General features: G+C 40.8%; 1 protein-coding gene across 1 annotated transcript in view; it reads left to right on the top strand.

Annotated features, from left to right (window-relative positions):
• Nucleotides 1–1,810: 1,810 nt before the first annotated feature.
• Nucleotides 1,811–27,388, top strand: part of LRRC3B (leucine rich repeat containing 3B) — a 300,698-nt gene continuing 275,120 nt past the window's right edge. The window contains exon 1 of the mRNA XM_073333447.1: nucleotides 1,811–1,851. The gene's annotated coding sequence lies outside the window, so the exon portion shown is untranslated. The remainder of the gene's footprint in view (nucleotides 1,852–27,388) is intronic.

The raw sequence follows: 27,388 nt of genomic DNA, 5'->3' as shown, positions 1-27,388 counted from the left end.
TCCCATAATATAAGAACTAGGGGCAACCAAATGAAATTAATGGGTAGCAGGTTTAAAACAAATAAAAGGAAGTTCTTCTTCACTCAGCTCACAGTCAACCTGTGGAACTCCTTGCCTGAGGAGGTTGAGAAGGCTAGGACTATAACAGGGTTTAAAAGAGAACTGGACAAATTCATGGAGGTTAAGTCCATTAATGGCTATTAGTCAGGATGGGTAAGGAATGGCGACCCTAGCCTCTGTTTGTCAGAGGGTGGAAATGGATGGCAGGAGAGAGATCACTTGATCCTTACCTGTTAGGTTCACTCCCTCTGGGGCACCTGGCATTGGCCACTGTCGGTAGACAGGATACTGGGCTGGATGGACCTTTGGTCTGACCCAGTGTGGCCATTCTTATGTTCTTAATAGGCATTTTACGATTCATGTTGTGGGACTAAGCTTTGATCCTAGGTCTTGGAGCGGAAATAAGTTGCAGTGAGTCTGCCACACAAAGTATATCTACACTGCAATCACTGGGTGTGACTGCAGCTCATGCAGGCATGCCCGAGCTAGCTTTAATCTAGCTTGCTCAAGTACTGGATCAGTGGAGCCACAGCAGCATGAACATCGGTGCAGGCTGTACAAGCCCATCCAGAACCCTGGGTACTTTCTCAGGCGGCGAGTCCATGCTGAAGCCTGTGCTGTTGTGGGGTCACTGCTCTGGTACCCAAGCTAGGTTGGGTATGTCTTCGAGAGCTGCAATCAAACTCCATCATTGCAGCGTAGACACCCACAGAAACACTTTGTCTATGATCCTTTTTTGGTTTTCCTTTCCTTGGGACTTTAGCTGAGGACCTATTGATTCCTGTGTCCACATTTGATCAAGATCTGGCATTTATAAAGTCCAACCAGTTCAGAATTTCCCCTCTCTCCTATGTGATGCATGAGAATTTTTAACTCAGTGCAACTGTTCATTTGCTTAACATTAAGGCTAAGTGCTTTGCTGGATTGGGACCTAACTGAGTAAAGTTCAGGAGGCAAATATCTTGGTTTAGCAGGACTGTGGAAGACAGATATAGTAAAGGCCTCTTTTAGTCCCCAGTCTATCACTATGGCATTGCAGAATTTCCCTACAGCATGCATGAACATCTTGGTTCCAATTGCTTATCAGTTTGACAAATTTTAGTGGTTGGGGCTCAATTTTCCATCCTTGCTCTCTAGCTCAGGTAGTTGTTGGGTTTTTTTGTTTTGTTTTTTAAGTTACCATAAAAATCAATAAAGCTGTTTCAAAACAGCAAGATTAGGACTGGAAAGAGGTAGTTTTGCCAATATTTTCCTATTTTTTAAAAAGGTTTTTTTAGGCATTCTAGTACTTTGTGGGGTTGTGCAGAAATTTCACAGAGGAATCTTTCTTTCTTGCCTACAACTGTTTGGAAAAAGGGTGGGCTGAGGTGGACATATTTATGAGCAATTCTTTGTTTAGGTTGTGATTTTTAATTTATGGAAGAGGCACGTGGAGCATTTGATGGGGGCCCTCCAGTGGTACTTTTAGAAATTTGAAGAAATATAAATAAATATTCCTCGGTGCTTTTTGCGGTCCCTGTGAAAATCTACCCAGATTTGGCTATATTAGAGGCCACTATATTGCCATTTGTACATGCTCTGCACTCTGTAGAACCTGCTAGAGGCATACTTCTTAATTTTCTGAACATTACATCTTCACTGAGCATGCAGAACCACTGGAAGGGACACCAGACCCTTCTGCTCCACCTCCAGGAGCATCAGTGAAAAAGGCGGAGCTAGCAAGCAGCACCAGTCAGGAAGGAAGGGAAGGCTACAGGTAGAGGAAACTGCTGGTTTTGCTGCTTTTGACTGGTAAGTGGTACAAGTGATGGTAATGGTTCATTACTGGGCAGCTGCTGCTCCTGAGGAGGCATGTATGTTGCATACCAGAGAGGCAGTATTTCACTGTGGCAGGAAGAAAGTGGCTCGCATCATTCAAGGCTACCTCCCCTAGCCTTCTGTGTAATACAGAGTTTCTCTGACAGGGGGGCTCCAGAAGGAGCTGCAACCACGCCTCCTCTCTAAGGCTAGGACACTAGGATGGTATAGGCTAAATAAAGGGATCATGGAGAACATGCTACCCGCTTTTTTTTTTTATAAAAAGGAAAGTATTCTGCCAATCTCAGGCTTAAAGAGCTTACTACAGGATACAGCATTGTTGGCATTTGCAATCTTGACAGCTCTAATGGAGTCTTTTAATTTTTGCCATCAAATAAACTAAAGAGTCTGAAGGCAAAGCTTTTTCCTCCTCCTCAGAAGAGGGTATATGGTTTGGTGTAACAGCTGGTAGCAATCTCCAAATATGTTGACACTTGCCCCTGTTGTCTGCTAGATTTTCAGTTGCAGTTGTAACTGACAGTACCATCTGCCTTAAGGAACCTGGCCTGGAGCCCACCAGTTTTGTTGCCTTTTTACTAGTAATTTTCCTTCATATTCTCCCCCTACCATACCAAATATATCTCTCTCCATGCTTGCACTCTGTCAAAGATTTACAGATCTTCTTCCCTCTCCTCCTTAAGCAATCAGAGAAGCGAGAGTAGCTTTTGTAAAATCAGCTCCTCTGACACGGAAGAAATAGCCGCAGCAGCAGCAACCTGTTCTTTTCATTCTGGCTCTGAGATCACATTGTTACTTCATCTGTTGTGCTTTCTTTCTGGTGTCTGTCCCTGTGTAAATTATTCGGCTCGTCTCCATGCAGAATATAGTATGTTTTTGAATGGGTAACATTTCTAAATTCACTATCATGAAATAAGGGTTCATTGAACAGCCAAACAGTGTTGGCTTGTCTATCTCCTTCCCTGTGGGCATTGGCAGAGAGGCTGATTATTCTTGGTCATTTGATTGACCAGCCTCTAAAAGACAGAGAATGAAGAAACAAAGGAGTCTATTCTAATGTGGCCATAATGCAGGTTTGAAAAAGAATGTATTGTCTTACGGTTTCATTATGGAGAAACCCTTGGAACATGGATTGGAATAGCTGGACATGTGTCGTACTGGAGACACTATTTCTGAAGAGAGGATTTTACATTAACTTTGGAAGACAGGATCTGACGGTCACTGTGGTACAACTACTCTCAATCATCTTCATTCACAAACGTATGCACACCAACCCCATGAAGCATGATGTTTCCAGGGATACAAAGGTTTCTTTTGCTTCCCCCCCAGCCCCTTTCTTCAATAGAAAAGTAAAAAGAAAATGTAGGTGTGAATTTAGGGCTTGTGAAAAACCTGGCATGACAATGCTCAGAGCAAAGTCCTATGTTCATCCACAGAGCAGATACAACCTGGGCAATGTGGTGAAAGGTTCCCCACTGGGCCTAGCTCCGACCTACTCCTATCTACTGTAGCAGTGACAGAAATAGTTTGATTTCCAAGCCAACTAAATCTTTGGCTTTAGAGCCAAATGTGATGCATGTGATGCTGATGGTTTTAAGGATGTTACAAAGAAAGGCATGATTGATTTAGTGGTAAGATTTTTGGGTAAGATTTTCAAAATGGATGGAATTAGAGTCCTTTAATTGTTTATCTCCAACTTCAGATAATTTTTAAAAGGGCCTGATTTTTCAGGGGATTATTTCTCAGCACTTTCTGAAAAGCAGGTCCCTTTGAGGCATCTCACAGTGGGCACACAAAAAAATTCAGGTACCCACATTTCACTAGCCCCATTTGAGAATCCTGGCAATAGCTTTTAATTTTATATCTCTAATATTGTATTAATACAATACAGCCTCCCCTAACCAGCCCTCCATACAATTTTGGAAACCCGATGTGGCCCTTAGGCCAAAAAGTTTGCCCGCCCCTGCCCAAACCGAAGCACCCTCTATCTCCAGAAACTCCCTGCCCCACAATGCAGCCAAGCTAACAACATTCATATGAACACAACACCCGGGAACTCCTAACAATACAGCTGCAAACACTTCAGCACACTATACCGAGGCATGTGATAATTATACAAATTGAACCTGCCGGCAGCTAAGTGCCCATTTCACTTTCTCCTTTTTTTCATAGGGGGAGCCAGAGAGCTCCTGTTCCCTGCAAGCCTCTCTGCTCTGGAACTTTGGGTTAAGTGCAACTTCCCTGGAAGGTTTTCTGAAAGTTAAGCTGATGCGTTCTCTGGCTGTCTCTATTAAGGTCTTTTCCTAGCTGACATAGCTCCTTAGTCATCAGTGGCCCTTTTGTGGTTTGTTTTGTTTTGCGGGGGGGGAGGGGGAGTTGGGGGAGAGGTTTGGATGGTGCTGACCATTGATCTTGGAACGTTTTACTTTTCCAGCTGCAATTGCCATCTATGGCTCAAAGACAATTCGTTCTCATAGGCATTGCATTGTCCTCTTTATTGTTGGTATATGGATATGTATCTCTTGTGTTTCATACTGGTGGTTTTTTCAGTTGAATCATCAATACAATTATTGTGTTAATCTTGCTGAGGGCAGAGCACTGCTACATACGATTCACACCTTCACACATAAGTCAAAGTGCTGCATCGTGTTATTGATTTAAGACTTATCTTCCTTGCGCTATTAGCTCAAGGCGTTAATTCATATGTTGCCCCTAACCCAACTCCTTTTCCCACACAAAAATCTCTAGGTAAGCAGTGCTTTCATCTCAAAATAGCTAGAATGGACTGAAGCTCAAGTGCGGCTGATGCTGGGGCTAGTAATACAGCAGAGCCCTGTGCTGCTAATTCAAACACACAGTTCGAGTGTTTTGCAGTGTCACCGCTCTCACTTAGCTAGGCTAAGTGGAGAGGAATTAGCTTGAGAGTAGATAACTCAAGCCAGTTGTGAGGGCCTTTTTGCTGATGTGAAAATAGCTTCGCCAACATACATTGTATGCCTAAATATTTTTGCAAAAATGCAGTGAGGCAACATCATGCAGAAATAGTACAGCACAATCTTAAATCTGGATTCTGTCTTCTACACTCCAGGTCTGCGAGAGACTGAGGCATTGCAAACCTATCTATGGAGTCTCCAGAAGTAAGATTCAGGTCTTGTGATTGTCATTCTGCAGCACCTTGCCAAGTGATTTGTACGGCTGCTTGAAGAAGCAATCCAACAAAACCACCATGTGACTGTCCAACATTGCAAATTTCTACTGAAGAGAGGTAGATTGGGAAATTAAAGGAAAACTTTTAAGTGGTAGAAAAGTAGGAAAAATCCACAATTTCCTTCTTAAAAATCACATTCTGAAGACAGAACAAATAAGTTCTTCCTGAGTGAAATGTGGGTGGATGCGTATAAAGACAAAGGGCCTCTGTTCACAGTTACACCAGCATAACACAGGAGTAGAACTGTGCAAATAATTAATTTTTTTTTTGGTTCAGTGGCTGAATTAAAAAATATTGTTTCAGGTTGACCCAAAAAAAAGTGTGCAAACAAAAATGATTAGTTTAACCCCAAATTAAACACTTTTTATATTTGTACCTTTAAACTGAGATATAAGTCAAAATGAAAAGCCATTTTGAATTGAAAAGTTGAAACGTTTCAAAAATTGTCAAGACAAAAACGTTTATGGATTTGTACAAAATTCTGAAAATAGAAATTGTTTCAGTCAGCCTGAATCTGCATTTTTCAGTGAAAAAAAGTTTAATCCAAATTTTTTTTTACCTAGCTCTACTCATGTATAAGTCTGTCTGAAGCCAGTGCAGTAACTCCATTATAAAATTGATGTGAGATCAAAAGCAAGCCCAGAGTTTTATAACATTCCTAGTCCAGATATTCCATTTGAAGGAAGGGGGAAAAAAAGATCTATATCCATTGGATAAGGTATTTGTTGCAAATTATTTGCTCAGCCATAGTGGGAGGATTGGAAAGGCCTGGCATACCATTCCATAAACTTAGTCACATAAAAAGAAAATAAATATTAGTTAAGTCCCTCTCAATTCCCTTTGAAATTCATGGTTTTGCCTCATCCTTTTTCAGACAGCAGGGCTTCTTCTGCCAGCTTCACTTGAGTTACTTGAAGGATGAATTACTTGCCACATTTTAGGATAGTTTGTAAGAACAGAGCAGTTGTCCAGTCATTCCAACTTTAATTGGGAAAAAAGGATAATTTCCAGTAGGAATACAAAATCCTTTTAAGCCTTCCTGATGGAGCAATATTACTGCATAGCAATTGTCTGTCTTTGCTCTTGAGATTGCAAAAAAACACTCTGATCTCTTGGTTATCAAAGCTTTTTGCGTGTGTTAATTTATGTGCCACAGTGTAGTATGTGGCAGAATATTACTTTATCTTGCAGCTGCATAGATAATGTGACTCACAAGACCATTATTCCCACTCAGTCATTATTATAATTGTAAACAATACACTGATACCAAAGCTTGACCAATACACTGATACCAAAGCTAATTCCAAGAAGGCACAAGCTGCAGGACCTGTAACAAACACTGTGCCAACTGTATAAACTATCAACAATCAGTGCCATGGTCTCAAAAATGGTAAGTTTGAGATCCACATGAAATTACAGGACTATATTTGTGCAATCGGTTTATAGTGACTGTGAATGAAAATTTGGGTGCCCAAGCAGTTTTGGTTGAATTGATATTTTTGGTGCCTTACTAGTCATTTGCACATGCAGTCACTTAACATGGTTCCAAAATCTCAGTAATCACTTATACAACTAATTTTTAAAAAACATGACTTTTAGTGTTTACAGGTTGACTAAGGTTTGGTGGGGAAGGAGGTAAAGAATGCATTTAAAATGGAAAAAGGGGAGTTTTGTAGTGAGAAATAATCAGATGAAATTGGAAAAGGTAAATTAGGGAAGTGTTTTCTGATACTTTTTCCTTTGTGAGATTTATTAGATTGCAGAACTGTGTCCCAAAGGAAGTGGGGAGAGTCCCATTGCCTGAGACATTGAAATAGCTCTGGACCACGCTGTATAAGGTGTTTGGGCAACTTTGCCAATAAGAGTAGCCACCCTTGCTGCCTATAATTATGGGTGATGAATAAAGACATTGGTGAATGGGGTCACCAACTCACCCATTTTCAGTTCTAATTTACACATAAGGGCACAGATGAATATAAGTATTTCAATGAAAGTGAGAGGATGAGAAGCTGTTCTGACGTGGTGACTGATATTAGTGGGAGGTTGTCTTTTGTGCTATTTGCCAGGTGCCAATTCTATTTCAGCAAGTGATCTGGAGCCTCATGTTCTCTCCTTCCTCCCACGCTGACTAATTCACTGAAGTGAAATGGTCATCAGGGGAAAAAAGGGCGGTGAGCACTCTGAATCAATAAACCAACCACTGGCATCTATTCATCTTGGATAAGGCTGGTTGGTTGTCATGGGGAAAGTCATAGGTTTGTCACAGCTAAAAATGCTTATGCCAAACTTTTGATTACCCCCCGCCAATGAGAATATAAGAAAGGCCCCAGTACTTGAAATTTTAATTATTAAATTGTATTTGCATGGGAAATTATACTAAAAGTCATGCTCTGGCTGTTTGGAGGGGAGAGGAGATGTATTATTTATTAAAATTGTCTTAAAATCCATTTAATAACACATATGAATGGATATAATATAATGTATGGCACCCATTATCTGAACACCTCACAATCATTAACATATTTCTCTGAGCTCAGGAAGTACTAGTCAAATGATCTACACTTTACATATGGGGATCTGAGGCACAGCGAGACGAAGGGATTTATTTAAGGTCACACAAAAAGTTTGCGGTGGATCAGGGAACTGAACATGGGATCACAGAAAAATCCTAAATTACACATTTAGGGCAGGTCTACACAATGGGGCTCAGTCGCCCTAAGTTACACAACTCCAGCTACATAAGTAATGTAGCTGGAGTCAACGTACCTTAGGTTGACCTTTTGTGGTGTCTGTGCTGTGCTGGGTCGATGGGAAAAACTCTCCCATTGGCTTACCTTATGCTTCTTGTTCCGGTGGAGTACCGGAGTCGATGGGAGAGCAATCGGTAGTCGATTTAGCGGGTCTTCACTAGACCCACTAAATTGACTCCCGGTGGATCGATCACCACACGTCGATCCCCCGGTAAGTGGAGACAAGCCCTTAGTCATGGAGTGACTATAATCATAACCATGGAGAAATACATACGGTATGTATTAATTAATGCTCAAAGAGTTCCTCCATCTTATTCCCTCCTCCTCAGCATCTAACATTCACTGATATGGGTGTATTCGATCACTTTGAAAATCAGGCTTTAGTCTTTCTTTACTTCATCCACAGTAATCTAATGCAGCCCTATAGCTAAGCCAAATGTTCTTACTGGCTTCTGAAGTTCCACTGCCACAATTTACATAAACATTTGCATGCCCGTTTTCACAGGCAGCATTTGGAAAAAATGGAGCCACTAATGGTTGAGATGAGATGACTCAGTTCCATTATTTCTCTTTCCCCTTTGGTCAGAACCTGAAAACAGAATCAGGTGCATTATATAACCTCATTGGGAATAGAATTGGATGGAACATGTTTATTCCTCTAGTCTGACATCCAGGGCCAAGCAAGAAGGTCCCTTTCTATAGTAGTTACCATTATGTAATTCCTGCTAGTAAACATTGACTTTTTAGTTGTGCCCACTGTAATATTATTCATACACACGGATTTAATCTGTCCTTGAAAACTAGGAGCATGTGTGCTTATACCTATAGCAATAGGCAAACCGTTTCATTATCTGAATGATCTTACTGTTCAAAATATTTTTCCTTATGTCTTTATCCAATCTAAACTTATTCTTTTTTAACCTTAGTTTATGTTCCAGCTCTTGTTTAGTGTGATAGTCCTATTCTCTTATCATGTACTGCTGACCCTCAAATGTTTTAGAGTTATCATGTCCCCACATGTCTTTTTTTTTTTAGACTGTGTTCCTTCATTTATTTCACATGCATTGTAAACACGAAATCATGTATTGCCTTGGTTGGTCTTATTAGTAATAATGAATACTTTATCCCTTCTGTGATGCTTCTCATTTTCATTGGACTTTAGAAACAATTACTTAACCCTCCCGAAAACCCATATACATTGGGCAGATGATATTATCACTGTTCTGCAGACTTGGATACTGAGGCCCAGAGGTTAAATTATTTAACCTTCAACACAGAGGGAAGCAGACATTGAATTACTCGTTACTGGCTCCCAGTGCTGTGTTTAGATTGGCAGGCCATGCCTTGTCTTAGCCTTCTTTCTCCTTGTTATAGTGAAAAGACATTTTAAATATGTATCATAGCCCAGCTTTGGTAGTGTTCGTGCAGTGCCCAATCCCACACAGCCCACTTGTGGAGTGTTACACATATAAGAAGAAAATGAGGAGCAGAACAGAAAATGTAGCGGAACCACTCTTGAATTAATGAGTGCTGCTGAATGCTGGCCATGTTACTCCTGCTACTTGATATTCACCCCTGTGCAAAGGGCAAGTGCAAGGCCTGTGCACCATGTGAGCTGGATTCAAGAAGACTACACAGTAGACTGCCTCACTAGAATGATGATGATGATTTAATATTTGCATTACAGTGGTGGTCAGAGAACAGGCGAGAGACTGTCCAAACATATAACAAAGACACTATCCCTACCCTGAAGAACTTGCAGTAGTGGGATAAAACCAAGCAAACACTTGTCTCCTCAGATATGACCATTTACTGCCCATTTCCCATTCCCCTTTTACCCAGCACACTGTAAGGGAGTGAAGCTTACTGCTGTACAGCTGTAACCTCTGCTTACAGTTGTGCATGCCACCTTGCGTACTCCACTGTTCAGAGCACAAGGACTTGTAAGATCAAGACTTCAGTGTGAAGTGGCTGTAACTCCCCTATATCAGAGTAGAGTTAGTTGCGTTTTTTTTTTAAAGTTAGTGCACTGTGACCTTTCATTCATTTTACTATGGATAATTACTCCCAAGTCCCTTTCTTCCTAGGGAAGTAGAAGGCCTAATAGGATTTCCCTTAGGAGTGACCACACCTTGCTTTGCCTCAGTGATCTGATTAATTAGGTCATGGCTCTTCTCTTAATTGTACAGCAGAGAGCAGTGAATACACCATGATATCTAGTCTGATTTTTCTTTTTAAAAGAAGCATTCAGTGCTCTGCCATGTATATCAGCTCATACGTTAGGTGTTTTACCATGCATGCAATTCCTGGGTGATTTCAGTGTCTGAAACTTCTGATTTATTACTGAAAGATTCTTTAACAGGTTCTTCTAATTTGTGGGGCATTTGGGAAGCTCTTCCATTTATACAGGAGGGAGAGGAAAACAGGTAAGACTCTTAGAGGCCAAGATTTTCAAAAGAGACTAATGAATTTGGGCATCTCAATTTTTGGGTGCTCAATTTCATACCCCTTAAAGAGTCTTGGCTTTCTGTGGGTGTGTCCTCAGCACTTTCTGACAATCCGATCCCTCTGGTTTGTGTCAAGCAGGCACCCAAAGTGGAGGCACCAAGAATCATTAATCACTTTTGAAAATCTTGGCTGCTTATCCTATTTCTTTGCAAAATGCTGGGATTTATCTCATGCTTTAATTTCTTTTTCTTTCTTAGGTAGAGATTAATTCTGTATACTCTGCCTTTGTCATTGGCTTTGGAATTGGATGGTCCAATTACAACCAATTAGACCTAGGATTTGGAAACTACCACTGAGACCCAAAAAATAAATTTCATGATGTTTTTTTGTTTTTGAAGCTATTATCCCATTTCATCTAGTGGCAGATGCTGTTCCTGGAATAATTGCAAACCACCTGGATTCACTTTATCCCTCTCCATGCAATAGGTCTACAGGTTATCTTTAATTTACAGATGCCATTGGTGTGTCACAGCACGCTGAGCTATATTGTGTTGTGTTATGCTGTGTTATTATTTGCAGAATGATGTGTGTTCCAGGCCTGCCAGTTTATTCAGATAGTGCTGTACAATAAATTCAACCACTGCCATACATATTTGATTAATGTAAGTCTCCTGGCTCAGGTGCATGGTAAACTCTTGGCTTTCTGACAGTCATTATTTACTTGTGTCATTATATCATAGCCAATTGTCTAATAGAAAAGATAAGGGACAAAAAGGGGGAAAAGTTTTGCGTTTACATGAGGTGTATAAATACTCGCTGTCACTAACACCAGAAGAAACCATATCTGATTAAACAGAAAGGAAGTGTGATTTAAAATAATTGTAAGGTAGAGATCTGAGAAGTCACAGGAACTCAGATACTGATCCTAGAGGGGCTCAATAATCAGAAGGTAGGCTATGTATTTTGCACCAACCCAACAATTTTATTTGGGATTATACACTTCCCATGTTGTGGCACTGACCACGACATCTGAAAGGACTAGCTCTCCTGGAAAGTTGGCATCTCAGTTAAGAAGTACCCCTTGAAATAGGATTTTTGGAAATGCATGTTCATCATATATGTGGGCTTACCCCTTCAGATGGCACCCAAAAATGGCCAGTACAGTTTTGGTCTACAGAGACATCACATCATGAAGCACGGAAGTAACAGTCCACAGATCAAATATTATGTTAATTTCTGGGCACCTCATTACCAGAAAGATGAGAGTTCAGAGAAAAGCAACAAAACTAGGAGTGAGGGCTGGAGAGAGTGACTTTTCCTTTTCAAGGAAAGATTAAAATATGTATTTGGATAACTGACAACTTAGGGGGGAACATACATTCAGCCTACAAAACTTTAGAGGGTGAAAACAGGGAGGTAAAGAAGTTATTCAGCATGATAAAATAGAGGGATATAAGCGGGAATAATGGGTTCAAGTTATAGAATAGAAATTTTAAGTGGAATACCAGAAAAAGCTTTCTGACAATGAGTTGTATTTGCCTTATCCATAAAGTCCTAAGGACAATTTTGGGAGCTTTGTCACATTTAAAACAAAAATGGACAAACACTCTTAAATATGCAATAGGGTGCAACCCTGCTCACCAGAGACATGGATTGCATGACTTAATAGATCATTACCATCTTCTTTCACCATATTTATTAAGGGCTAGATTGTGACTTTAGACACAGCCCAAGGGGTTGTGTGTGAATTGCACCACTCCAGAAGTAGCCTAGCAAAACATTGTGGTTCAGACACAGCAGTAAGTAACTCTCCCTCTCTACCTTTGTCCTTGCTTCCAGGTAGTAGTAATTTACCATTGGCCTACAGCAATATGAGTATAGGCCAGTGGTAAATTGTTGCCTCCTTCCACACTGACTCAATTATTCTGGCCAATGAATAGAAGGGGTGGCGTTATGGCTCCTTCCATTCCTTGCTGCTCTCTGCTCACCAGCTCTTGGAGGGGGGTATCCGCAAATTTGCGGATGATACTAAACTGGGAGGAGTGGTAGATACGCTGGAGGGTAGGGATAGGATACAGAAGGACCTAGACAAATTGGAGGATTGGGCCAAAAGAAATCTGATGAGGTTCAATAAGGATAAGTGCAGGGTCCTGCACTTAGGACGGAAGAACCCAATGCACAGCTACAGACTAGGGACCGAATGGCTAGGCAGCAGTTCTGCGGAAAAGGACCTAGGGGTGACTGTGGATGAGAAGCTGGATATGAGTCAGCAGTGTGCCCTTGTTGCCAAGAAGGCCAATGGCATTTTGGGATGTATAAGTAGGGGCATAGCAAGCAGATCGAGGGACGTGATCGTTCCCCTCTATTCGGCATTGGTGAGGCCTCATCTGGAGTACTGTGTCCAGTTTTGGGCCCCACACTTCAAGAAGGATGTGGATAAATTGGAGAGAGTCCAGCGAAGGGCAACAAAAATGATTAGGGGACTGGAACACATGAGTTATGAGGAGAGGCTGAGGGAGCTGGGATTGTTTAGCCTGCAGAAGAGAAGAATGAGGGGGGATTTGATAGCTGCTTTCAACTACCTGAAAGGTGGTTCCAAAGAGGATGGCTCTAGACTGTTCTCAATGGTAGCAGATGACAGAACGAGGAGTAATGGTCTCAAGTTGCAGTGGGGGAGGTTTAGATTGGATATTAGGAAAAACTTTTTCACTAAGAGGGTGGTGAAACACTGGAATGCGTTACCTAGGGAGGTGGTAGAATCTTCTTCCTTAGAGGTTTTTAAGGTCAGGCTTGACAAAGCCCTGGCTGGGATGATTTAACTGGGAATTGGTCCTGCTTCGAGCGGGGGGTTGGACTAGATGACCTTCTGGGGTCCCTTCCAACCCTGATATTCTATGATTCTATGATTCTATGTGGATGATTAGACTGAATCACTTGTATGTGCCTGGGCTCAAGGATCTGGTAGTCCTCACAGGGACCTAAGTGGGGGGTCTCTCTCCCATATACTCCCTTCCCTGTCTAATATGAGTTAGGATCTTCACCCTAAATAAATGTAATTATTGCCAGGAGAGCAGTATTCCATCTGGTTGCCCCTCGTTTAACATAGTTTTGTCCTTGTCCAGGCCTCACCCTTCTATTTCACTGATGTGGTTTTATTTTGACATCATTGTCTCAATGGTGTATCTATTTATTGACTTTCTTTTACTCTTCATCTTATCAACTCATGGTCACCACATGGACTTGCATTGGCATCATCTTGAACACTTGGTGATATTGCCAAGTTGTGTTAACATAAATGGCAAAATAATAATGGGCAGAGGACTTATACCAGGGATGAATTTGGCCCATTGTCATTGACTCTCTCTCTCCCTCTCTGTGTGTGTGTGTGTGTTTTTAAAAAAAGCTACTGTGTAATATTTGTAGTTGTTTTTTTAAAGTTTAAAACCAAGAGGCTATTTAAAGGATAAAAATCCTTAGAAAACACCAGGGATTAGGGCTCATTACTGCATTTATATTTTTGGAAATAAACAAGGATATAATATAAAATCTGTGAATGTGTTCCACCCTACCTGGCATGTTTCAGCTCCAGCTGTGAATTTCCATTGCATCTATAATTTGATTTCACAACTTAGTCATGCCTTTCATGTTAGTTTTGTGGTGTGAAAATCCAGGCACGCAAACACTGCAGTTATGCAAGAAATTTCACAGCATTGCCAGAATGTGTCACTTCCACTATTATAGGATAAATATCTTAATGAAAGTCAGCTAAATTACAAGAGTAGAATTAACAAAACCTTTCTCCAAGTAGGACCATGAGAATGAAGATTTTAATTATAACGGTGCATTAAATCAATTTCTATTTTTCATTGATTGAGTAAAGAAGAAAAAGTAATTATTCTTGTGCTGGTAAAATATTTGCTTAGCATAGAACGTGGAAGCGAGGTCATGTGTATGTAAAATGTCTGCATTAATTTAATAAATGTAGTAAAATCAGTCTAATCTGGTGCATTGTATATCTGAGATTCAGCAATATTTTCTTATACTTGGAATATTAAACAAATGTAACTCTTAAAAGATTCCTAATGGAAACTCTAAAGACCCAAGTTTAAGAAGAACTTTAACTGTATGAAAAACATGTTTAGTACTTCACAGGTTTCATGAAATAGAAACTTTTGTAACCAGTTTCGTGAAAATAAAGGGTCATTAAACCAGTCTGAGTCTTAGTCATGGTTTTCCTATAGTTAAAATTCTCCTCAAACATGCCTAATTAGAATAGTTGTCATTGAACGGTCAGCATTTACCCACAGTTACCACATTTTTATTTCGTAGTCTAAGTATAGGGAAATAGTGTTGTATCTCTTTGATCAGGATGTAGTAATTGCTGCTACAGTCTGATTTTTATTTTAATGGCACCCCCTGTACAAGAAATCGCAAATTCCTTATTCGATTTAAGAATGCAATAAAAAATAATTCATGTAACTGGTGAAGATCAATCTGAATGGAAAAATGGAGTTTATTACAGATATTATGAATGATTTTATATTTTATGATATTAATGATCATCACAAATTGAGGGATATATGATCAATAGAAACCATTAAAACACTCACATTTACCAACTGTTACCACACAATTACTTCCGAGATGTTCTATTCTAAATTTAGGGACAAATCGGGTAATTTGGTAAATGGTAAGTTTTAATGTTGACCACTATAAGATGATGTTATAGTATGATATTTAAATTAATTTTATATTGGAAAGTAAAAAGTGATTTTTAAAAGGTTGAAATAAAAACAAACGATTTTGATTTTTATCCAATCCAATTTTTTACAATTTTTGGTTCACAATTTTTGTTGTTGAGATTTTGACTTCGTTTCCCATCTTGAATTGGGACACGTTTTAAATACTGAAAAATCTTGTAGTGCCTGTTCTATTCTAAATGCCTACATTGTGCTCATCACTGTAGTATCTGGGCTCTAATTATAAGTCACCAATCATTATAAGCCTAAAATTGAAACGACTTAGACTTTCTGGAAAAAGCTTCTTTCTGCAGAAAATTTCTCATGTGTAGTCCCTGTTCAGAGCATAAATGTTCTTGAACATTTGAGTTGAATCAGATCAGTTGGGTTTTAGGTATAAGATTTTTAAGAATCTTACTTTTTCACAACTTGAAATTTGTTCAACTTCTTAAAAGTTAACTCAGAATTTCAAAGTGGCTTGATATAAAAACTTCCAGCCACATACATGAATTCCCACTGAGAACTAGCACAGGTGAGTTCTTTTACCAAGTTGGGCCCCAATCTCCACACTGGATCTATGTGGACAGAGTGAAGAACCTCAGAGACTTCAGCGGGGCTCTATATTAGTGCAGGGCTTCATCAGTGTGGATTGAACTGGAGGATCAGGGCCTTGCATGCTGTTCGCTATTAGAGGTTACCTTCATGTTATGACTTCAGTTTAAGGCCTGGCAAATATTACAAGCTCCACTCTTCCTAAATTCAGCTTTTGTTCATTTTTTTTAAAGTAGATATTTTGAGCACTTTGTGATTCAAAGATAGCCATTAAAATGTATACTCACTCACTGCTTTGAGCCTGATCCAATTCCCATTGAAGTCAATTGAATTATTTCCATTTACTTCTCTTGGGGTAGGATTAGGCCTCAGTGACTCAGGCCTGATCCAGCAAAGCACTTAAGCAAGTGTTTAGGCACATGCTTTGCTGGATTGCAGTCTCAATCCTGCTTTCACTGAAATTAATGGGATTTTGCAGTTGCTTTCAATGAGGGCAAGATGAGCCCTAGGGTTATACATTTGTCACAGTGATTTTTTCCTCCAATAAATAATACAGAAATCACAATTGTTTTCCCCAGAGATTTTTAGGAAGAATCACTGATATTCTCAGCTGTGCTTCTGTCTAACCCTTTCTCTCCCCCTCCCTCCATCGGCCCCAGAACCAGGGGCACTGGAACAATATGTATGGGGCGGGGGGGAGTCATTGAACCAAACTGTAAACGCTGTGTATGATGGAAACCACTTCAAGGCAGGGGGTGCTGCTGTACCCCCAGCAGCCCTAGTTCCAGCACCTATGCCCAGAACTCCACTCTCAAACTATGCTCATGGCATCTTTACACACATCCCCTCCCCCCCATTATTAAGGGGATAGGCAATGGTGAAATCTTCATCTCTTTCCCTTATACATTCCCTTGGCATCTCTGCTCTTGGCTGCAGAAGCTCTTTACATAGCAACTACACAGGACACATACTGGCAGTGCTCAAATTCAGCTATTAGGATACGTCTACACAGCAGCTAGGCACCCACAGCTGGCCTCTGCCAACCAACTTGGGCTCGGGCTCTGGGGTTGTTTCATTGCTATGTAGACTTCCAGGTTCGGGCTGCAGCTGAGCTCTGGGACCCTTCCCATCTCACAGGGTCCTCGAGCCCAGCCTCCAGCCTGAGCCCAGAAGTCTATACAGCAATGAGACAGCCCCATAGCCCAAGTTCCATGACCCCGAGTCATCTGGCAAAGGGCAGCTATGGGTGTCTAGTTGCTGTGTAGCCATATCTTTAGAGATGGAACTCTTGTGACTAAGGCAGGTGGAAAATAAGGGGTGCCCTTCCTTTCTCTTCCTGGTAGGCTCTGTCTCTTTGGTATACTTTTAGCTGGTAGCTATCAGCAACAGCAGATATTTTGACTCCTGCTCATAAGAGAAAATGTCAAACAACTTAGAATACTTTTCTTACACACAGTGGTACGAAATAAATCACAGTTAGTAATGGTATTTGTTTTGTCTAAGGAATTAAATTCCATTTTAATCTAGAGGGTGGAGGAGAAAAAGACAGTGGTATTTATTCTGAAATGTTCTACTGCTCAATGAATGGCTGGGAACAAACTGGAAGGTTTAATTCTTCAAAATAGTTTGCTCACTACATGAGATGTTATCAATATGAATTAAATTTGCAGAGTAGTTATAATCACAGCGCACTGCAGCCTAAAAAGTAATAGCCTTCTGCTTTACCCTTGCCAGTCTTCACTTTGTCTCATGCTTGTGGATCAGAATGCAAGATGTCACTCCCTCATCAAATATACTAATGCAGAGATTTTCACCTATAAATCACAAAAGAACAGGTTGTACTGGCTAATCTCCTATTTGACTTCTATACCTCTCTGACCATGAGATTTTGTGAGTTATTGGCTGCCACACAAATCAAGAAGATCACCTTATTATGTCACCAGCATTAACAAACCCATCTGGAATGGCCCCTCCCTCTGACAAGGAACTACCATGACTCACCTCCACCCCCACAGGCAATGAGGACTTGACTGGAGAGCACTGCAAGAAGTTCTGGTGTTGTTTCAATGTGGGTCTGTAGTCCAGTTCAAGAGACATAAACCACTGTTCCACAGATGCCAAAATGACATGACTGCTGCCTGTCTGCTTTCAGCATTACGTCTGAGTTTGATGACTGACCTGTTGAGACGTTTTTAGAATAAAATTTAGTATTCGGTAATGCCTTGTTTACCCATGGTATATACTAAAGAACTCTGAGCCCATTACATGTGCCTCGGAAGGTGCCCTTCATAGAATCATAGGCCTGGAATGGACCTTGAGAGGTCATCTAGTCCAGTCCCTTGCACTAATGGCAGGACTAAGTATAATCTAGACCATTCCTGACAGGTGTTTGTCTAACCTGCTCTTAAAAATCTCCAGTGATGCAGATGATTCATGATAATGATTGACCCAAACTACTCTCTGTCACCCACAGAAACCCTTAATCCATATAACTCTTAGCAGAAAGTGTTGTTACACCCAGCCATGTACCGGAGTGGTCACAAGTCCTTTTCCTTTCTGAGGAGTAGGGTAGTAGAGAGAGGGTAAGAATTCTGCAGTTGTGTTGCTGTTGCCGTATTCAGACCTGCAGGTTAAAGCAATTGCATCTAAATTATCAGTACAATGAGCCAAATTCAACTCTGGCTTAAATGGGGGAACTCCTATTTACCTGCTTCCGCCAAGACTGAATTTAGTCCGACATCAGTAACAATGCTCTGTGACAGATGCTCTTTTAATAAAATAGTACATAGAATTTATTTCTTGTTTTATTTCCTCAACAGTGCAGGGAAAGTAATTATATTTTAAAGGAAAATCACTTGGCTGGCATACAAATTGTCAGCCTGAATGCTATTTTGACTAATAATTGAATCTAGTTACAGTTGATTATTTTTTTTTGCCAGACCATAGTTTGGGTGTCACCTTGACTGCCTGATGCTCTAAATCCTTGAGGTTCCAACTCTGTCTCTATCTACCATGACCTTTTACGTGCCATATCTGGTTACCATAATTCATATGACCAGATGCAATTTACTTTGGACCCCTTTTTACCATAGGCCCTGATATTGCAAATAGTTATGCTCACTGAAATCAATGGGGATTACTCCTATGTAAAGTACTCACATCCATAACTATTTGCACTATAGGCCACAGTGTTGAGCAATGCAAGATATTTTCCCAAGTGTCTGAATGTGCCATTGCTTGAATGGTACCAGATCTGTTCCAAGAATCAAAACCAGTTCTTCCATGGGTTCATGTCTGAGTAAATAGAGGGCTAGCACAAGGCATTGGCACCATTTAAGTTCTACACCTTTCTGAGGGTCTTGTGCTGACCCTCTGCATAGGGGTAGATTTCACCTATATTATGTTGTTGGTACTATGTGTGTAGTTTTGCACAGAACAAACCTACGCTATGCCTGGCTCTAGGTAATGCTATTAATTCTTCATTTTCATGGGTTTTCAATTAAACGGGTGCTCAATACCACAACAAAGGGCATGCCATAAGAACCTGAATAGAATAAATTCACATTTGTCTTTTTGTTTCAATTTCCTTCTATAGCAATCTGTTTCTCTGTGGTTTTGTTTTTGGTATATCAGTTTGTAAGACTGAGACCTTCCTAGGTGATGCAGGGGATCAGACTAGATTGTTATGTAGGGGAGTCAGATGAGATGATCAGGATGTTCCCTTCCGTCATTGCAATCGCTGAAGTGTTAAATCCAATCCGTGGCCTGATGCTGATGCCATATCGGTAGAGCCTATGGATGGTAGCAGAAAACTTTTAGTTTAACTAGACAGTTTCTTTAGCTCAGATCTTGCTGGAAAATGGACTTTAAGCTTAGCATACCTATTGAAGTGTACGCCAACAAATAAATATTTGTGTTTATCGATAAAAAGTGGCCACTTCCTTTAGATGCCTAAACAAGGTGTGGCGTGCAGTACTCCTGAGATGTTCTTTCTACTTGATACTATACTGCAAATAGTGAGACAAAGTTATCTAAGGCGAAATGGGAATGTCTTATAGCCACTGGTAGTATCTCATCAGTAGAGATGGGCACAAATGTTCACCAATCCCATACTGTAGGAGAGCTCAGAGCTAGATTCAAACTCTGCAGCATGGGTCCCTCTTAGCCAGAGGTTTGAATGATTTGCCCAATCCTGTAAGTGGTTTGGAGTTAGTAGGATATAGGATATTTCTTACTGTTTTTTTGTGTATTGCTGTTTGAGATTCAGCATTTTTAAAAGGAAATGTATATTTAGCTTGGATAAGCTAGACACAAATGTAGCATATAAAGAGGTTGCCAGTATTTTTCTCTGTTGTGGGCTTAATAGTTTTCCCTATTCTGTTTATTTTTTATTGTTATGGGGTATAGGAGTTTAAACTTACCTTCTGCCCTGACTACAATTTTTGTCACAGAATAAAAGAAGAGAGCAAAAAAAAAAAAATTAGAACTGAGTTTATTAAAGGTGAATGAGCATTCTGTAATAACTCAGTCTTATACTAGACCAGGTTTAGAATATGTCAGTGGGCAGTGTCACAAAATATTACACTGTTCTTTGGAAGAATGGTCACCTGGTATGAAAACTGTCATCCTCACCTTCTCTCAATGACTGAGACTGAGAAACAAAAATGGCATAAGGTAAAACTGCAAATTGTTAGCTCAGTTCCAGAACCAGTGGCTGGAAGAAAAGTCTAAAAATAATACAACATGACTGACTACACCAGGGATTGGCAACTTTTGGCATGCAGCTCATCAGGGAAATCTGCTGGCGGGCCAGGATGGTTTGTTTACCTGCAGTGTCCGCAGGTTCAGCTGATCGCAGCTCCCACTGACCACGGTTCACTGTTCCAGGCCACTGGGGGCTGCGGGAAGCGGCAGCCAGCACATTCCTCGGCCCATGCCACTTCCTGCAGCCTCCATTGGCCTGGAACAACAAACCAGTTGTTCGCGGCCAGTGGGAGCTGCGATCGGCTGAACCTGTGGATGCTGCAGGTAAACAAACTGTCCCAGCGCACTAGTGGATTTCCCTGATGGGCCACATGCCAAAGGTTGCCGATCCCTGCACTAACTTGTGCAGATAGGTATCAGTGTCTTCTATTGGCTGGTATGTTAGATCTATTCAAGTGTGTGTGATCATGAATCCCTCTAGTGGCTGCATGTGTGTTGGTTCTGGTGTTTGTACCTGAATTAGAGTTAGTGGGTGCCACCAGTGCTCAGTCTCTCTAAAAAATAGGGTCTAGGTGTCTCAAGTTGAGCACCCAAAACTTGTGGCATCTCAAATTAGGAGCATTGCTGTAAATTTTGGCACCAACTTCAATGAATTGGGTACAGTTCTTGATACTCTGTCAATATAGCACAGAAACATAGCGTATTATAAAAAAGCGAGACATCACGATTATTTGGACAGAAATTGCTTCACAGGAATACAGAGGCAGGAGGAAAGCAAATTGTTCCATTGTGTCAACTTCTGAGACTCTATTTGAACCAGTCCTCCCATAAACTTCAGACCCTTCATGTCATTCAGTGAGGACTTACATATGTATCTCTTTTAGCCATTATTCTTGTAATCCTCAGCCCAGTTGCTAATGAACAGATATTTCCATCACAGGAAATAATATTCTGAGCTGAGGACTGAAAAATACTTAAGTCCCACAACGTCTCTATGAGGCAGACAGCTGGAACAGAAACTTGGGATCCTGACTTCAGTCCTTCATACTAACAACTATTGTACAAAACATCCTCCCTCACAACCACTACCATCAAAATTAGGATCTTTGTTGGCATCCTGAGCAAAGCAGTCAAGAACTGAATGGGTCAAAATAGCAAATTACCCACTCATCCCTAGAAATGGCTTGTCCAGAACTGGATGAGGCTGATTAGCAGTTAAAATGCGGGGAGCTTTGTACTGCCTTGGTCTATGCTGTACCTGTTCTGTATGTAAAGAGAGAATGTCTTCTCCATGGCTGTCAGTCTGGCAACTTCCCCAGCATTAAATTTGATATAAAAAGTAATCCTGTTTGAATACAGAGTAAGGGTTAATCTGACATGAGATGGAAGAAAGATGCAAGCTAACCATTAAAGCAGATCATGATTGAATTTCAATGAAACCTTGTTCTTTGCTCAAAATGTTGCTTAGATACTAAAACTTAATATTTTATCTAATTAAGATAAGCCCAGTGATGTGAAACTATAATTGTCCTTTTATTCTTCTTTTCCATTTCACCAATTGTGCATTAATGCATGTGTATGGAGACCATAAGTAGCTTCCAACTTCTCTTTGCCTTTGGTTTAATTAACTGGTGCATGCTGATTTCATGTAAGGGGTAATGTACTGTACCTATCACCAACTATAGGGTCATATTCTCTATTGTTTGGAATTTCAAGATCCAGGTTCTGTGTGTGGTTTGTGAGGTGGTGTTTGTAGAAGTAGAAAGGGGTCCAGACCTGTAAAACAGTGGATGTGCTGAGATATGTGTGTATCTTGGGACAATCACAAAGACCCAGTGCCTCTGCACAGCTGCCCTGCTGAGTCCACTCACCATTAGCAGCTGGCCCCCGGTAGCTATGCCATGGAAGTAGAAACCTGGAAGGGACCCAGCAGGAGTTATTACTGCTTGCAGGAGGATTAACTCCCCAACACAATTTCTGTGTGAAATCCATGCTAAATACAGTTGTCAGCTGGCCCCTGTGGAGTGCCCATAGAGGGGGTTACTACAGGATCAGGGGCGGTGGAGGGCGGTAGTGTGTCACAGTCCCTGCATACCCTGTCTTCTAATGCCTGTGGTTTTGATAGGTCTGGCACCCTTTTGCCCATGGGAGTGGCAAGGGACATATGGTCCATAATAAGGCTTTAATTCAACTGACGTGTTCTGCTATAAACCAAAAGAGAGAATTTTGAGTGGTTTTCCCACCTTACCACAGCCTCAGTGTAGTAACACAACAACACTGTGAGTGAGCCAAGGGCCTGCATTTAAACTTTAATCTGACCCAGACCCTGCCCCTCCTGGGAAAAGAGGCCCAGAATGAGCATTGAAAGAGCCCCCATATCTCCGGCACAGAATAGCAGCACTGTGAGCAGTCATAGGTCAGAGCTGCAACCTGGGCCAGAGCCACCTAGAGCCTTGGTTGGTACCTCTCACTGAACCTTTTTAGGTGAGAGAATTGTAATCTTAAAGAGTAGAGTTTTGTGTATTGTAGGGACTGGCTTGGATGATGTGGAGAAGGTAGGGAGGGAGGAGGAAGAGATGAATATATTCAAGAGTTAATAGTACTCAGAATGACTAAGAAGCATGTAAAATCGCGGTTTGTGTGGGTGAGGTGAGAAGGTGATTTATGGACAGGAGCCATTTCGCCAGCCAGGGTGGAAAACCATCCGAGTGGCTGAGCAAAAAAATCAGTCAGTGGAAAACAAACAAACGAACAGAAAAGCTGGCCAATCAGAACAAGGGGTGGGGGTGGGGCAGAGGGAGAGAAAAAGCTGAGTGGCATGGCAGTCCAGCACCCCCTGGAAGTTAGCAGTAAGGGCAACCACCCTGCCTGCTCACCCCTAGAACCGGCCCTGTTTATGGACGGGTTTGAGGGACTGATATTTGAGTTAGTTAGTCTGCCCTACTGACATGAGCGAGAGCTCTTTTCTGTGCCTCCTCAGGTCCTATTAGCAACCAGGACTTGACCCACAGCAGCAGGTTTAACTCCCTTGAATAGGAGTGAGGCAGGGCTGCTTAGGACAAGGAAGCCTCAGACAACAGCCAACTATTGCATTTTTTGGAGATGAGGATTCCAGTTCTGTGTTTAGTCACTTGATGGAGGGATATATGATTGGGAAAGGAAAGCAGCTGCTCTGTATGTGAGAGACCCACAAGGGAGCAGACACTCTGCAGTAAGAGACTCATGAATTGTTTTTGTAATCTTTATTATATATAATTCATAATTACTGCTATAAATATGTATAAATGCAATTTACAGTTAATTAATATACCAAATCATGATATTGTTAACCAGGAACCTATCAGAAAACATTACTGAATTACTTTCAGACTTATGCTCTGTAACTCTAGGAAACAACAATATTTAGACAAAAAAAATTAACTTCCAAGTATCCCCAATCAGAAGCAGACTGTGAGGCTGAGGGGAAAACAGCTATTCGAGATCGCAGGTATCTGGCTCCCATCAGACTCCTACAAAGCAGAATAATAGCACCCTTCTCTTGGAATTTTAAAATTGTATTCTCGTGTTGTTCTTGTTGTCCTTTGTGATAGGTGCCCAGACTGAAGGCTGCTACCAGTGTGAGTCAGATAATAAAGCAATTTCTGAGCTGCAGCAGCACTCAGCCGTGCATTTTGTTACCTTCACCAGATATTATAAATTAGCATTAACAAGGCTCACCCCCCTACCCCCGTCTATTTTTAAAAAATCACCTTTAAAAAGAATTTGTAAGGCCTTAAGGGGCATCTTTCTCATCTCAGGAAAGCTCCTAAAACTCTGAACAATAAAGAGCTTCCAGCTTAAAACGCTAGTCTAAAGCTACAAAGAAAAAAAAATACATTGAATGGATTTGTTGACCTCTTAATCTTCTAGCTGAGAAACCGTTCTGAACATAAATGAACAACAAATTGTTATTGCTGCAATGGTGTATTACACTTGAGATGGCAATAGTCACAGGATCTATAGGGTCAGGTAAACTAGTTCGGGTTCCTTCATTGTTTATTTTGAAGTTAAAACTTATAATGCTTGAAAAATGAAACGTTCATTTCTGAGGTTGTAGAACTGGAAAAGCACATGGAAGCAGTTGGATGGCTCATGAAACGTTCAAAATCCTTCAGATTTCATTTTTACCTCAGGACTGCCTCGTCCGCCACCATGCGACAAAGAGGACCACGAAACGCAGCAGGGCCTTATACAAGTGAAGCTCATAGTAAGAATAAGGTAAAAAACTGAGGAAGCTAAATTAAAAGCAGGTGAAAAACAATAATAAAATGTGTATTGTTTTAAACAGAAAATCTTTATGCATTCAATTGAATCACAATAGGCAAAATAACTTGCTAGTTCACCACAGTATTGGGGGAGGGTGAATAATATAGTGCTGCATATTATTGCCATAATTATTAAGATTGTATCATAATGGAAAGGCACAAGAGGCCAAATTAAGGTTGCACAGGCAACCTTAATTCTGGCAATTCGTAACTTTTCAGTGTTTGATTTTGCAACCGTAGCGTTCTTTTAAAATAATGTTTGGGATGTAATTTAATATCTATATCTATATTTTATGAAAAAACACACACAAATGTATAAGGTAGCTCAGGTTTTCAATTTTACTAAGCAGAATATGAAATACAGACACATGCATTCAGCATGGTAACACAAGTTCTTTTTTTTTCTTCTTGAAAAAGTAAGACACCCTCCCTAGATTTCTCTTGCATCACTTTGCTGTTCTGTTTGCTTTCATCTTTGATCTCATCCAGCTTACTTCTGGGTTCAACTCTTTCAACAGACAGCCATCACTGTGCTCCCTCCCCTTCCTATGTCAGAGACAGCATTGCCAACTTCAAGAGATAATAATCTTGAGTTGGACCCCCCAAAATCATCATTGTCCCAAAAAATCAAAAAATTAATATATATATATATATATTTAATGTCAGTCTCTTGATTTTTTGAACTCTCCCGGCCCATCCCCAGGGTGTGTACATGTGACAATTAGTGTTGCCCGCTGTCCCACATGTACTGGATATGGTGATTTGGCCCCTGCTGCAGGAGCTCTCATCCCCGCATCTGCCGTCTCCTGTCTAGCAATTAATCCTGTCCACCAGTCCTCCATCAATTCTGTCCCCACCCAACCCCCTTAGTTCAGTCCCTCTCAGTTCAGTCCCTCAGCCCCCATCATCACAACCCCATCAAGTCAGCCCACCATCCCATCAACCACCACTGCCCTTAGTTCACCCTCCCAGCACTCACCCCATCTGCTCAGAACCCACTGTCAACACAGCCCCTCCACCCCATCAGCCCTCACCTTCATCACTTCAGCTCCCCTGAAACCCCCCAGGCCATAGTTCAGCCCTCCCAGCCTCACTTCTGTTCCTCATAGGGTTCTTCACCCTCCCCAGGCCTGGGGTGGGGCCCACTTCCTAGGCTAGAAAGGGAGCAGTGGAGGATAAATGTGTAAACAGTTTGAGGAAGCAAGCAGAAAAACAAGGGGAAGTGGGCTGTAATTAAAGTCCTTATTTCAATTCTAGTCCATATCTGGGCTAGGAAAAAATGAGCCATCTTTTCCTTAAAATGTATTATTTAGGATCTCTGGCTGTGGAGAAGTGGCAGCCTAGCATAACTACAGTATCTGAATACTATACAATATGCTTAGATACAAAGATTTTCACTTTTCAAATCAGTTGCGTGGAATTGGAATAAGTAATAGCTTGCCCCTAATAACGTTTCTGTATATAACAAATTACAGGCTGTTCTTGTGTTCTGTTCTTCCAGCTTTTTTGTTAATAAATTAGCTCAAGGTTGACTCTGTATGTGCCCACCTGCTATTTAGCAAAATAACTTTTATGCATGGGGTTTTCTCTGTGGTAAAAATGGGATTCTTCTTCAATTTGAAATGATGACAAATCCTTACAATCCTGATGTATCCCAGGTAGATCTGCTTTATTCTGTTGGCTGATTTAAACATATTGCATTTATTATTACATGTATGTTGTATATGTCCTTCTTTATGGTAATTCCAACACAACTCCCCCTGGAAATGACCATGTTCTGATTTATAATCTGTTTGACCAAAGATTTTAAAATTAAGTTGCTCAGTTCAATACTGGGCTAAACTGGCATTAATTTGGTCACTGTCACCCTGACTTTGGTTTGTTTTATCCACATTTTTTACTGCAGTCTTCATTGACAGAATAACATCCAGAAGTTAGGAATAAGTAAGATGTTAGCATACAATTCTCTGTGGCTTACTGTCTCAGACCCTCACTAATGGAACTCTTAAGGCATATTCCAGATTTGCTCCAGATTCATACTACTGGTTTAATGTCTTCAGGTCTGTCATATTTATGGGCTTTGCAGGCTGCTGAATCCATTTATAGTACCAGGGGGCAAATATCTTTATAAAATAACTCTAATCTCTCTCTCTCTCTCTCTCTCCCTCTGTCTTTTTTTTTTTTTTTGGCTTCATTGGTGCTGTGGAATGAGTGTAGCAGTTGATAGGTTTTTCTTCCAATAGACTCAAAAGTGTCTGCTACACTATTAGCACAAAAAATGCTTCAGTCTTTCAGTATATGATTCATGGGCTTCATCCTGTGTCCAATACACTTTGCCATTCTGTCTAGGTCTGGAATGATCTTTAGTCCTGAATAAAATAAAACACCGCTTCAAAAAATTATTGTTTACCATTGCTTTCTTCACTAATTTGTTAGGGAAGTGTATACAGAGGCTAAATTCCTGTCTTCATTGCCAACTGTAGCATCATTAGATTTTAGTAGGGCAAAACCACCTGTATTCTAATTTTGGTTCTGACAGTGACCTTTTGTGAGCTTGGATAGGCCATTTAAGACTATATTTCAAAACGGCTCTCTCATTTTGTGCACCTCAGCTTTTGGTTGCTCAACTTTAGATGTGTGGGGTCTAAATGTCTGAGGTGCTGAGCACCACAGCCATCAGTCAAAGCTGGGAGCCGTTGGTGTGCAACATGTCTTCTAATTACGCTCTAGATGTCTATAGTAAGAATGAATAATAAATAAAGTGGGTACCCAAAATGAAGGCACCCAAAACTAAAATTTGAGCCTTAA

Source organism: Lepidochelys kempii, chromosome 2, assembly GCF_965140285.1.
Source record: "Lepidochelys kempii isolate rLepKem1 chromosome 2, rLepKem1.hap1, whole genome shotgun sequence".
NCBI lineage: Eukaryota > Metazoa > Chordata > Testudines > Cheloniidae > Lepidochelys > Lepidochelys kempii.
This window is presented reverse-complemented; position numbering and strand designations above follow the sequence as displayed.